This window comes from Macaca nemestrina, chromosome 1 (assembly GCF_043159975.1).
Source record: "Macaca nemestrina isolate mMacNem1 chromosome 1, mMacNem.hap1, whole genome shotgun sequence".
Classification (NCBI taxonomy): Eukaryota; Metazoa; Chordata; class Mammalia; order Primates; family Cercopithecidae; genus Macaca; species Macaca nemestrina.
The window spans coordinates 80,139,028-80,152,753 of NC_092125.1; the positions used below are offsets into that span (position 1 = coordinate 80,139,028).

A 13,726-nucleotide genomic window follows, 5' to 3' on the forward strand; every position below is an offset into this window, starting at 1 on the left:
TACCATTGTATATCACTTATTTGGTTTTACAAAATATTCTTTCATGTTTTATAAACCTCAACCATATAAGCCTCCTTCTAAATGTAGTACCTTTTTTGTGCTTTGATTCGTTGTGCTTTGCTTTATTGTGCTTTGTAAATATTGCTTTTTTTCTTTTTAACAGATTGAAGGCTAGTAGCAACCCAGAATTAAGCACATCTATTTGTGCCATTTTTCCAACAGTATATGCTCACTTTGTGTCTCTGTGACACGTATTGGTAATTCTTATAATATTTCAAGCTTTTTCATTATTATAACTGTTGTTATAGTGATTTGTAATCAGTGATCTTTGATGTTACCATTGACTGTTTCAGGACACCATGAAGTGAGTCCATAAAAGATGGCAAACTTAATCCATTAATGTTGTGTGTATACTTGCTTATCCACTGACTGGCCATTCCTTCCCCTCTGGCCTCTCTATTCCCACAGACAACAATATTGAAATTAGGGTAACTAATAACCCTACAGTGGTCTCTAGGTGAAAGGAAGAGTGAAAGGAAGCAAAGGGAAAGAGGTGAAAGGAAGAGTGGCATGTTCCTCATTTTAAATGAAAAGCTACAAATGATTAAGCTTAGTGAGAAAGGCATGTCAAAAGTGAGACAGTCCTAAAGGTAGGCCCTTGCCAGTTAGCCAAGTTGTGAATGCAAAGAAAAGTTCTTGAAGGAAATGAAAAGTGTTATTTCAGTGAACACACAAAGAAAATAAGAAAGCAAAACAGCTTTATTGCTGATATGGAGAAAGTTTGAGCAATCTGAATAGAGCAAACCAATTACTACATTTCCTTAAGCCAAACCCTATTCCAGAGCAAAGTCCTAACTCCCTTCAGTTCGATGAGCCCTAACTCTTTTTAATTCTATGAGAGAGGTGAGGAAGGCGGGAGAAGAGAAGTTGGAAGCTAGCAGTTTGGTTCCTGAGGTTTAAGGAAAGAAGCCATCTCCGTAACATAGAAGTGCAAGGTGTCATGCCATCACACTCCAGCTTGGGAGACAGAGCGAGATTCCATCTGAAAAAAAAGAAAGAAAGAAAGAAATGAAAACAGTGCAAGGCGAAGAAGCAATTGCTAATGAAGAAGCTGCAGCAAGTTATTCAGATCCAGCTACGATCACTGATGAAGGTGGCTACATTTTGGTGTAGACAAAACAGTCTTATTTGGGAAGGAGATGACATCAAAGACTTTCATAGCTAGAGAGGAGAAGTCAATGCCTGGCTTCAAAGGACAGGTTGGCTCTCTTATTAGAGGCTAAGGCAGCTGATGATTTCAATTTGAAAGCAATGCTCACTTACCACTCCAAAAATTGTAGGGCACTAAGAATTATGGTAAGTCTACTCTGCCTGTGCTCTATAAGTGAAACAACAAAGCTTAGATGGCAGCATATCTATTTATAGCATGGCTTACTGAATATTTAAGCCTATTGTTGAGACCTACTGCTCAGAACAAAAAAAGATTCCTTTCAAAATATTACTGTTCACTAACAAAGCACCTAGTCATGCAAGAGCTCTGACGGAAATATACAAGGAGATTAATGTTTTCATGCCTGCTAACACAACATCCATCTGCAGCCAATGGATCAAGGGGTAATTTTGACTTTCAAGTCTTATTATTTAAGAAATACATTTTTGTAAGGCTATTGCTGCCATAGATAGTGATATCTCTGATGGTTCTGGCAATGTAAGTTGAAAATCTTCTGGAAAGAATTTACCATTCTACATGCCATTAAGAACATTCATGATTCATGGAAAGACATAAAAATATATAGATTAACAGGAGTTTGGAAAAATTTTATTCCAATCCTCAAGGATGACTTTAAGGAATTCAAGATTTTCATGGAAAAAGTGACTATAGGTATGGTAGAAATAGCAAGAGAACTAGAGTTAGAAGAACTAGAGCCTGAAAATGAGATTGAATTGCTACAATCTCATAATCAGACTTGAACAGATGAGGACTTGCTTCCTATGGATGAGCAAAAGGAAGTGGTCTCCTGAGATGGAACCTACTTCTAGAGAAGACATTGTGAACATTGTTAAAATGACAATAGAGGATTTAGAATATTAAATTAACTTGGTTATTAAAGCAGCAGCAGCAGGGAGTGAGAGGATTGACTTCAATTTTGAATGAAGTCCCACTATAAGTAAAATGCTGTCAAACAGCATTACCTACTACAGAAATTTTTTTCCTTAAAGAAAGAGTCAATCAATGTACCAAACTTCATTGTAGCTTTATTTTAATAATTTGCCACACCACCTCAACTTTTAGTAACTACCATTTTGATCTGTCAGTAGCCATCAACACTGAGGCAATACTCTCCACCAACAAAAAGGTTATGACTGGCTGAAGGCTGAGATAATTGTTAGTATTGTTTAGCAATAAGTATTTTTAGTTAAAACATGTGCATTGTTTTCAGACATAATGCTTTTGCACACTTAACAGACTACAGTATAGTGTAAACATAACTTTTACATGCACTGGGAAACCAAATCTCTGTGATTCAGTTTATTGCTGTGTCCTGGAGCTGAGCCTGCAATATCTTCCAGGCATGCCTGTGCTCTGTTCCCTGTCTGAGGTGTTCTTGTTATTCATTTCACATGTTAATGCGTTCACTCATTTACTCATGACCTACAAGAATGTGTTTCTTTAGAAACTGCGTTTTCTACTAGTGACTCTTCACCACTGAGCTTGAAGATGGGCTAATCATCCAGTATAAAGCACAGGGATTTAATTTACATAATGATAAATGCCCATCGGCTTAGCAGAAAATGCAAAAATGTCTTTTGCTACAAAGAGAGAGTCCATGGCTTGAAAGGATTGAGGACTACCATAATGGAAGGCACAAAAAGCCTGATTCTGTTCTTACTCAGAAACAGCCATATTAACTCACATGACCAACATACATTTTAACATATCAAAAATAAAACATAGTAACCATATATAATCATCACTATTTTAAATTGCTCTGAACATTGTGGCCAATGTAATAAAGCTTGAACTCAAAATAAGAGGAATGACTGTGTATGTAAAAGGAAAGGATATATTATTTGTAGAGGACCAAAATTCTACTTAGAAACCCCAAGAAATAACTTCTAGTGAAGATTGTGCTGTAATTGAAAAACAGCCAAAGGATGGAAGAGATATTGGCAATACATATAACTGAGAAAAGACTCATATTCAGAATTTACAAAGGAGTCCCACAAATCCATAAGAAAAGACAAATCACCCCCAAAAATCACAAAATTTGTGTTTCAATTAAAAAGAAGAAAATGGTCAATAATCCTCTGAAAAGATGCTCAACTTCACTGGTTTTCACAAAGAAAGGGGTCTGCTAACTATGGCCTGCAGGTCAAATCTAACCCACAAGTTGTTGTGGCGGAGCCAGAGAGCTAAGAATGTGTTTTTACATTCTTGAATGGTTGGTTGAAAAACACACAACAACAAACCCAAAGAAACCCAAAGAACAAACCTGGCCCTTAACCAAAAAAGCCTGTTGTAAACGCATATTGAAACAAATTAAGATATCACTCCACACCCTTCAGATTGGCAAATAAAAGTCTTACTGTACCTCCTGCAGGGTTGGATGTGGAAGGAGAGCTTGCTCAGATAGCTATCTGGAGGATGCTTGCATTGGTACAAAGACTACAGAGAGCAAGTTGGCAATATTTAGTAATGTGGAAGGTGAGCATACCCACATATGTATTAAAGAAACTCTTGCACATTTGCATAAGGCCACACATGTGGGAATGGAAGCATTGTCAATAGCAAAGGCCTATCAGAAGAAAAATGGATAAATACATTGTTGTATATTCACACAATCAAATTCAATATAACCGTGAAAATCACTAACATAGAACTACTATATCAACATGAATAAATATTACAGTATTTTATTGAGAAAAACTGTAAATCATATATACACTATAATATAATTTCATAATGTTTTAAAACATAATAATCAGATAGTTTTTACTAACACATAACTACTAAGTATAAACCCATAAAAGGGAGGGTTATGAGCCCAGAAAGTAACTTTGCGTTCATAGACATCTCTGGGAAAAAAAGAGAAAGGACTACTGTTAGGGAGGGGTATGCAGAGTTTTCAAATATGTCAATAATGTTTAATTTATGGTTTTATTAAAAAAAAGTAGAGGCAAATATGGAAAAAAGTTAAGACTTGCTAAAGTTTGCTAGTGAGCATAATGATGTTAATTCCATCATTTTTTTCCATGTTTGCAAAGAAAATGCAAGAAAATCATTGGAGAAAAGTATAATTAAGAAAGAACTTCAGTGGAGTCACTGAATACAAAGTAAATACATCAATGTTAATCGGGTTCTTTTTTTCGGTATGCCATTGAAAATCAACTAAATGATAACAAGGAGAAAAAATGCTATTTTCAATAAGGATAAAAATATAAGGCAATGAGGGATACATATTTCCTGAAATGGATAACATACATATAAAGAAAGTTGTGAAACTTTACTGAGAAATATAAAAGAAGTTCTAAATAAATGGATAGATTTATCATATACTCCAATATGAAATGTGAATATTTTAAACATATTTTAATGCAATTCTATTGAAATTTTTGAGGAAAAACAAGTAAATCAGTCTGAGAATATCTGAGAAAACATGAATAGATAAGCATAGCCAAGAGTACTTTAAAAAGTGATTTAATGATGGTGTTTGCTTTAGTTATTAAAACATACGGTAAAGCTATAATAATTAAAACTGTAATGCAATTGCAGAAGCTGATAAATAATTCAGTGAAAAGGGGTAACACTGTACTAGAAGTATGTGTGTGTGTATAAATATATACATGTATATGTACATATGTGTGTATATATACATACATTGTGTATATATATACATATACAAACATGTATATATGTACACATATTCACACACTTTTGTATATATCTATCTGTATATAAGGTACATACATATATACATGTAATATATATTAATCATAAATGAAGAAGCATGGTTTGTTTTATCTAGTCTCTTTGGCAAAGCAAAGTTTTTACTTCTTATGCCAAATATTTTCTTAGAAAAATTAAAATGCTAATTTTAACATGTAAACCAATTTAGAAATCTTTATTTAAAAATAGAGTTTTATTATCTAGTCTATGGCTAAGGAAATACATTCTAGGTTTAAAAGCTATGGAAAACACATGTAGAACAAAACTTATGTATATATATAAAAAATCATTAACAAAGTTAAAAGTTAATTGACATAATGGGAGATGATATATGATGGGTTGATATCTTTCATGTATAAAGAGCATATGCAAGTGAACAATAAATATTCTAAGATACTATTGAAAAATGGACAAAGAACATGAACAGACATTTCACATAAAAAGGAAGTACTAATGGCTAGCAAAACTTGCCATGTTTAATCTAACTAGCAAAAGATTAAATGAAAATTAAAAACATACCACATAACATCTCTAAAGGTGATATGTGAGAAAGAGTTCAGCAAAGCGGATGTTCTCACACACTGTTGATAATCTTGTAGGCAGGTACAACCTTTCTGAAAAACAATTTGTTTTTCAATAGGTATCAAGAGCTTTAAAAATATTTCTATCTTTTCATCCAATGATTTTATTCTAAGAAGTAGATTCTAATCATAAATAAAATGTTTTTCTAGAAACATATTTATCTAGGCACATAGAAATAATATTAGATATACCCTAATATTGGGTAATAGTAGAAGTATTAAATTGAGAATATTCACTCACTGGACTATTACATGACCATGAAAATGATGTTCTCAGTGAATTGCTAATGATTTCAGGAAATTTTCGTTATAAAAGTAAATTAACAAGACTGGGCATGGTGGCTCATGCCTGTAATCCCAGCACTTTGGGAGGCCAAGGTGGGTGGATCGCCTGAAGTCAAGAGTTTGAGACCAACCTTGCCAACATGGTAAAACCCTGTCTCTACTAAAAATACAAAAATTAGCTGGGCATGGTGGTAGGCACCTGTAATCCCAGCTACTTGGGAGGCTGAGGCAGGAGAATTGCTTGAACCCAGGAGGCAAAGATTGCAGTGAGCCGAGATCGTGACATTGTACTCCAGCCTGGGCAACAAGAGTGAAACTCTGCCTCAAAAAAAAAAAAAAAAAAAAAAAAGTAAATTAACAAATGTGACTTAAAATTTTTTTCCATTTTTATTGTAGATTAAAGGATATCCATGCAGATTTGTTATATGGGTAAATAGCATGATGGTGAGGCTTGGGGTCTCAACGATCCCATTACCAAGGTAGTAAGCATAATACCCACAGGTGGTTCTTCAGTCCCTTCCTCCCTTCCTCCCTCCCCCAACTAATGGTCCCATTCCCAGTGTCTGTTGTTCCCATCGTTATGTTCATGTGCACTCAATGTTTAGCTTTCACTTATAAATGAGAACATGCAGTATTCGGTTTTCTGTTCTTGTGTTAAGTCTCTTAGAGTAATGGCCTCCAGCTCCATCTCTGTTGCTACAGATTTCCATTATAAAAGTAAATTTCACAAAATGTGACATTTTATATTTAATATGGTAATAACTATATATACCTACATACACACATAGGCATATGTGATGGGAAAAATGTTTCAAAAATTAGTAGTAGTTTGCTTCAGGTTGTGAGATTATGGATGATTGTTTTATTTCTTTATATTTTTCTGTATTTTCTAATTTTAAAGCACTTACATTAAATTCATAATCATATATTAAGTCAACAACTTTCATTAATGTATTCATTCAACAATTAATGATCTGTTAATATTTAATTGACAAACACTTATAAAGTTCTTACCATATGCTAAGCAAAGAAACACACTTTGTGAAAATAAAAGTCTATTGAGCTGATGTGTTGGCTCTCAATAAAAGTTGTTTGAAATTCTCACACTCAAAAAGAAACGAAATGAAATCAAGTGTATTTAATATTTCACCAACTGAACCATCAGTGGAATTGAAACATAAATGTATTTGTTTTCAGGAATGAGAAGATTTGTCTTTCTGGGTGTGGAAGTGATTTGAAAAGTCAGAAAGTCTGTAGAAATAGCTGATCCTTGTTCTTACAGATTAGATCTAAGACTTCATCAGTTTTCATATTCAATGAGGTGTCTCAAAATTTAGTTCATATTTTCCATCTCCAGAGACTTATTTGTCTCTTATTTAGTGAAGGTACCTGGTAATGAGCTTGTAGTTAAGAGCTGATTTGAAATGGAATTTTTATAGAACCAATTTTTTGGTTGCTTAAAGTTAATTGCTTTGTACCTAATTTAGGTTCCACAGGGAGTAATTTTGATCTCCCCCAGCAAACTTTGTCTTAAATGAGGCTGATCTATAATCCTATTACACATGTCTGGGTGTCCATCAGTAAATACCATGGGTTGCATTAAGTTTCTAAAGGATACTGCGTGGTTTTAATACCCTCCAAGGACTTTACTTTTAGCAAAGAAGTAAGTTGTTTTCCTGGAGTCAGGTCACTCCACTGTACCAAATAAAAGTTATGGGAAAATGGTGAGGTTTGTATACCTTTTCTTGCCCAAGCAATAGATCACAGTTGCCTGGCAGCCTGCAAGAAATACGATGCTTTGGGAATAAATGAAACAGAAACATGAAACACTGCAATGAGAATGGAAGGGCGTCAGGACTGCAATAATCAGAAAGAATCCAGATATTGCCATGTGCTGGTGTACAGCAGGGGTTCTCAAATTGTAGTCCCTGGACTAGCAGCATTAGCCTGACCTGTGAACTTTTTAGAAATGCAAATTCTTGGGCCCACCTAACATCTATTGAATTAGAAACTCTGTGAGTGGAGCCCAGCAGTCTGTGTGGTAAAAAAGGCCTCCAGTTGATTCAGATATACACTGAAGTCAGAGAAAGCTAAGCCAAAACAATCAAATTTTGCTGAAATAGAATCGTGAGGTGAGTATGGTATCAGGTTTTATCTGAGATTTGGAGGCAGAGAGAGACAGACAACAGTGGGAAGTAGGCTGCTAACAGAAATTCAAGCAAAAGGGCTTTAATAACCAGTTTTCATTTGGAAAAGCAGTGCAATTCCAAGTCAAGCCAAGTCAAGAACCAGAAGGTACAGGTAGGAAGACAGACAAAATTATGGGACTAGACACAGTTTTCCCTTTCCTGCCAGGTTTTTCCTGACATCTTTTGCCTGAAGACACGTTAAAGTTACTCGAGGTCTCTGACACAGGAAGAATCTCATTGAAGATGAAGCCTAAAGGAAACAACCCTTTCATTCATCTAATTTCACTTGTAAGACAATGCATTGAAAGCTAATCAAACTGAGCTCATAGGGTATAAATAGGTAAGCTCTGGGTAGCACATAAGGGGAACAAAAAAACCTTTCAGAAAAACTTGATGACTCTTTGACACCATTCCAATTTTGGTGGACAATGGAGGTTTCATTAGTGTGAATAGAATAGATCGTTAACAAAGCATTTGATGCCTCTCTCAATAGATCTTATTATAGCAGTAGAGAGCTATTTGACAAAGAGAACTATGCCAAGGATACCAAATTACTTTACGGAATCTAGAGTACATGAAGAAGATAAAATATAACTGTGAGGGCTTGTGACAAATAAGTTTTCAGACAACTTGGCTTTAGCCATGGATTCCAGTGATCAGAGCAGCCTCCAAAAATAACTTAAATATTAGTTGTTTATTGATTAAATATTTAACAGAATTGGATCACCATTGGTCTCTGGCCCAGTGTATCAGTGGTACGAGTTAATCAAGAGGATAAGTTGCCTTAGAAGAGTGGCTTTCACATTTAGCATGCATTGGAATCCCCCTGGAGGGCTTGTTAACACAGACTATTGAACTCTACCCCCAGAGTTTCTGATTCAGTAGGTCTTGGGTAGGCTTGAGAATTTGCATTTCTAGCAAACTTTCAGGTGATGCTGATGCTGCTGGTCCAGGGACCACGCTTTGAGAACCACAGGAGGAGAAAAACCACTGAAGAGTAGAGATGCATTTTGAAGATTACGCCATAGGAAGGATGCAGAAAGTAGAAAGAAGCACTCCACTGCATAAAGCTGAAACTGGCATCCAGGAATGAGAGACACCAGGCAAGCTTTGGATGATTACAGGAAATAACTTCTGAAACGTAAAAAATGAAGTCAGATCTCCTTACACCTATGGTAGCTTTTTAAAAGTTACCATTTCATCAAGAATCAAGACAAGGATCATAAAATTGTCTTTGAGAGTGTCTGCCCTACCTGATAGCTCTTTAGCTGGAATTCAGCCAACCTGGCTGCTTATTTCCAAAGTTAGCCATAAACTGTTCAGGTGCATGAGAAATTGCCCACTACTGAAGCTGACTCTTATGAATAGTCTCTGGTGTGTGGCTGCAAGGGAAGGGTTTTCTTTTCCCAAGATGTTTGTCTTTTCCCAAGTTCTCCACCACTTACCCACAGATGCTACTTGTGACACATACAGTTAGCCTCTGAACTAAGACACAGTGCACTGATGTCACCTTCTCCTCAAAACCTTTGGCACGTCTTAGTTATCTCTGTGGTCTCGGGATGGAGCGTTAGGTGCCGCCTGAATGCTGGAGAAAGCTTCCACTCTGAAAAGGATTTGAGAGCAGAGAAAAGCACTCACTTGTCAGGCTTTTGTAGAAGTTGATTTTCTGTGCCTGATTGTCACGACATCACTCTGCTCTGAGTCAGTCATCAGGAGTCCCCTGACTGCCCCGTGCCCAGTGATGGGCAGCTTTGACTTGCACTGGGTAGAGGATGGAAGGGAGGTGGCCCACAGAGGTAGACTGTTTACCCAGTCTCCATCAGGGGAATTTTCTTGGCCACACTCTGCTGAAACTGACTCATGAGGAAGACAGCAAGCCAACAGTTCATGGGAGGTAGAGCTGTTCCTATTGTTCACGTGTCATTTGACTCAGCTGAATCATCTCCTCCACAACCCAGAAAGGAAGGTGCTTCCACCAATACCTTCTTCATTTGTGGGAAGAGATGGAGTGGGAATTTTCAGCACCTACCTCATTCCTATACCTTTCCCATTCCAAAGAGGGAAGAATGACTTTGGTTATCAGACACATTGATGAGAGCTTGATAATCACTTTCTATTCCTCTACTGGGCAGGGTAAAAACTCAAGGTCCCTCACTTCTCCTACATGCTCCCCATTTCCTGATTCATCTTGAACTAGCCTTTATTTCAGAGCAATGGATCAGTCTCTGTAGGTCAACCCCTTGGTGGGACCACCTCAGAGCAGGGAGGACTGATATCCAGCTTCTCAGCCTGGGACTGGGTAGATAAGTCCACCTTGTAGGGAAGACTTGGCTCTCTATAATTCTGAGTGGGAGGTCAGAAAGCCAGCGATATTCTCTAGTCTTCTAATTGTTACAGAAAGTCAAACAGAACTGATGTTGCAATCCTCATTTAACAATATGTGTATTTTTTATCAACCGGAATCCTCAATGAGAAGCAAGGTAGGCATTAGGATCTGAGACTAGCCCTCCTCCCAGTCACTCCCTCCCCCTCAATTCCCAAGAAGTTCTGAGGCTGACACTTTCCCATACATGCTTCTCTTGTGCCAGGATTTATCAGGAGGTGTGGAGGTTTATTGGGAGCAGGACAGTGTCGGCAGGAAAGGGACTGAGACTTAGCACTAGACATGCCCTTCAGAGTGGGACAGGTCAACCTAACAGGAAAAGCTGGAGAAGGCACAGGTGCAAGGAGTTCAACCTTCCACATAGCGGTTCAGCTAAGTAGTTGGCATCAGGTGCTCCAAGTGGAATTGCAAACTATGCCAAAACATGAGCAGCCCCACTGAAAATTGGGGACAGGTAATTTTTGGAACTCAGGGCAGGCTGCCAGCTTCTGGCAGATTTGTCCCCAGAAATCCAGACCCCAACACTAAACTAAGATACAGAGCTAAAGCCTCCCCTGATCTTAACCTCAGATAAGGAGAGAGGTACTGATATGGACAAGAGACAGGGAAATACTGGGTAGAAGAAGGTGGTTCCCTGGCAAAGGCCCCACCCTCAAGCCTAGAAACCCATGGCCCTAAATAGAAACAGACATTCCTGTTTTTGCACCCAAATATTGCCTTTTGGCCCACCATGCCCCACTGTCTCATACCCATATAAACCCCAAATCCCATGCTCCACAAGTAGATGAGCAGAGGCAGAAAAGCGGGCCCGGCAGAGAAGGAGAGAAAAGAAGGAATGTCTGAATGTCAAGAGGAGTTCATCTGGGGATGACTGGAGAGGAGACTGGCTGCAGGACAGCCAAACTCCAGGGGAAGATCATTCTTCCTACTTCATCACCTCTTCAGCTCCCCATCCCTCCAGCTGAGAGCCACCTCCATCTGACAATAAAGTCCCCTGCGTTTACCATCCTTTGTTTCGTCCATGTGACCTAATTCTTCCTGGATGCTGGACAAGGTTTCGGGTACCAAGAGGGTACTGAACTGGTTAACACTTAAGCCTTCTGCAGACAGCAGAGCTAAAAAGAGCACTGTAACACTCCCACTTGGGCTTCGGGAGTTGCAGGCACCCACCCCTAGATGCTACCATAGGGCCGGAGCCCAAAAGTGCTGGCCCCAGCTCTTGGACCTGCCCATCTGCATGCTCCCTGCCCATTAGGGGTTTGAGCAAGGCAGCTGAACAGATGAGCCACACCCCTGTTGCATGTTCTGTGATGGGGTCAGGAAACTCTCCCATTTCAGGACAGTCAAGAGCAAGAGGAGACGGTTGAACCAAGGAAGAGATGAGAACCAAGGTCGAAAAGTGTAACACACGGCTGGGCATGGTGGTTCACGCTTGTAATCCCAGCACTTTGGGAGGCCAGATCACAAGGTCAGGAGTTCGAGACCAGCCTGACCAACATGGTGAAACCATGTCTCTACTAAAACTACAAAAATTAGCCAGGCATGGTGGCTCGCATCTGTAATCCCAGCTACTCAGGAGGCTGAGGCAGGAGAATCACTTGAACGTGGTGTCAGGCCTCTGAGCCCAAGCTAAGCCATCATATCCCCTGAGACCTACAGGTATACATCCAGATGGCCTGAAGTAACTGAAGAATCACAAAAGAAGTGATATTTAAATGGCCTGTTACTGCCTTAACTGATGACATTCCACCACAAAAGAAGTGAAAATGGCCAGTCCTTGCCTTAACTGATGACATTACCTTGTGAAATTCCTTCTTCTGGCTCATCCTAGCTCAAAACACTCCCCCAAGGCCGGGCGCGGTGGCTCAAGCCTGTAATCCCAGCACTTTGGGAGGCCGAGGCGGGTGGATCACGAGGTCAGGAGATCGAGACTATCCTGGCTAACATGATGAAACCCCGTCTCTACTAAAAATACAAAAAACTAGCTGGGCGTGGTGGCGGGCGCCTGTAGTCTCAGCTACTTGGGAGGCTGAGGCGGGAGAATGGCGTGAACCCGGGAGGCGGAGCTTGCAGTGAGCCGAGATCACACCACTGCACTCCAGCCTGGGAGACACAGCGAGACTCCGTCTCAAAAAAAAAAAAAACAAAAAAAAACAAAAACACTCCCCCACTGAGCACCTTGTGACCCCCACTCCTGCCCGCCAGAGAACAACCCCCCTTTGACTGTAATTTTCCTTTACCTACCCAAATCTTATAAAAACGGCCCCACCCCTATCTCCTTTCACTGACTCTCTTTTCGGACTCAGCCCGCCTGCACCCAGGTGATTAAAAAGCTTTATTGCTCATACAAAGCCTGTTTGGTGGTCTCTTCACAGGAACTCCGGAGGTGGAGGTTGCAGTGAGCCCAGATGGCGCCACGGCACTCCAGCCTGGGCAACAGAACGAAACTGCATTTCAAAAAAAAAAAGAAAGAAAGAAAGGAAGGGAGGGAGGGAGGGAGGAAGGAAGGAAGGAAGGAAGGAAGGAAGGAAGGAAGGAAGGAAGGAAGGAAGGAAGGAAGGAAGGGAAAGAAGGAAGGAAGGAGGGAAAGAAGGAAGGAAGGAAGGAAAGAAAGAGCAACACTCTTCACTGTCTCCCAGGAAGAAGTTTGGGTATAGGAGTTTTGTAATTACAGTGGGAATGTTATTAGACTAGAGAGCTGCAACCCAGGGGTGAGGGCGGAAGCCCATTGAGGACCCCTAGGCCTAATCAAGAGTGAGGATGACTCAGGTGACACACAGGGAGCCCAGTGGCCAGCTGGTTCAACCTAATCTGGAGAATGACTCAACACTAGGATGCCACTGCTGTTGGGGGAGGAGGAGGAAGTGCTAAACCTGTTTTAATATTTCCTGTCTCAAGCCCACATTGTTCTGGGGATTGAGATCTGAAGTTGAGGGGTTGGGGGTCAGGGAATCTGGCTATAGACACTGCAGATCTGCAGAGGGAGGGTATGAGACAGGCTGAAACTGCTGCAATATATACTCACCCTGAGGGCCTGAGGACCCAGATGATCATCTTAATTTAGATTGCTGCTTGGCCCAAGCAGACATGAGAGTGCCTGCAGACAGCGGCTCTGGCACTGGCACCCATGGTAGCAGCTGGCCTCGCTGTGATGGGAAAGCCTCCAGCTCCCTCCAAGATGCAGTTAGGGTTTCTGGTCTCATTCTTGGAAGAGTTCTGTTGAATGAATTAAACTGGAATCATCTTCCTTTCCTGGGAAACTGTTGTGTCTTTTGTCTGCTCTGCCTCTGGGTGAAATCTGTAGTCCTTACTTGCTGCTATTTTCTACCATCCTAATAAT

The 13,726-nt window shown here is 39.8% G+C and overlaps 1 long non-coding RNA gene across 1 annotated transcript; it reads right to left on the reverse strand.

Moving 5' to 3' along the window:
• Positions 1-741: 741 nt before the first annotated feature.
• LOC139356634 (uncharacterized) lies at positions 742-13,705 on the reverse strand. The gene is made up of 2 exons (XR_011608787.1): positions 13,412-13,705; positions 742-1,042 (listed from the first exon to the last, which is right to left on the reverse strand). It is a non-coding gene; the product is annotated as an uncharacterized lncRNA (long non-coding RNA).
• Positions 13,706-13,726: the final 21 nt, after the last annotated feature.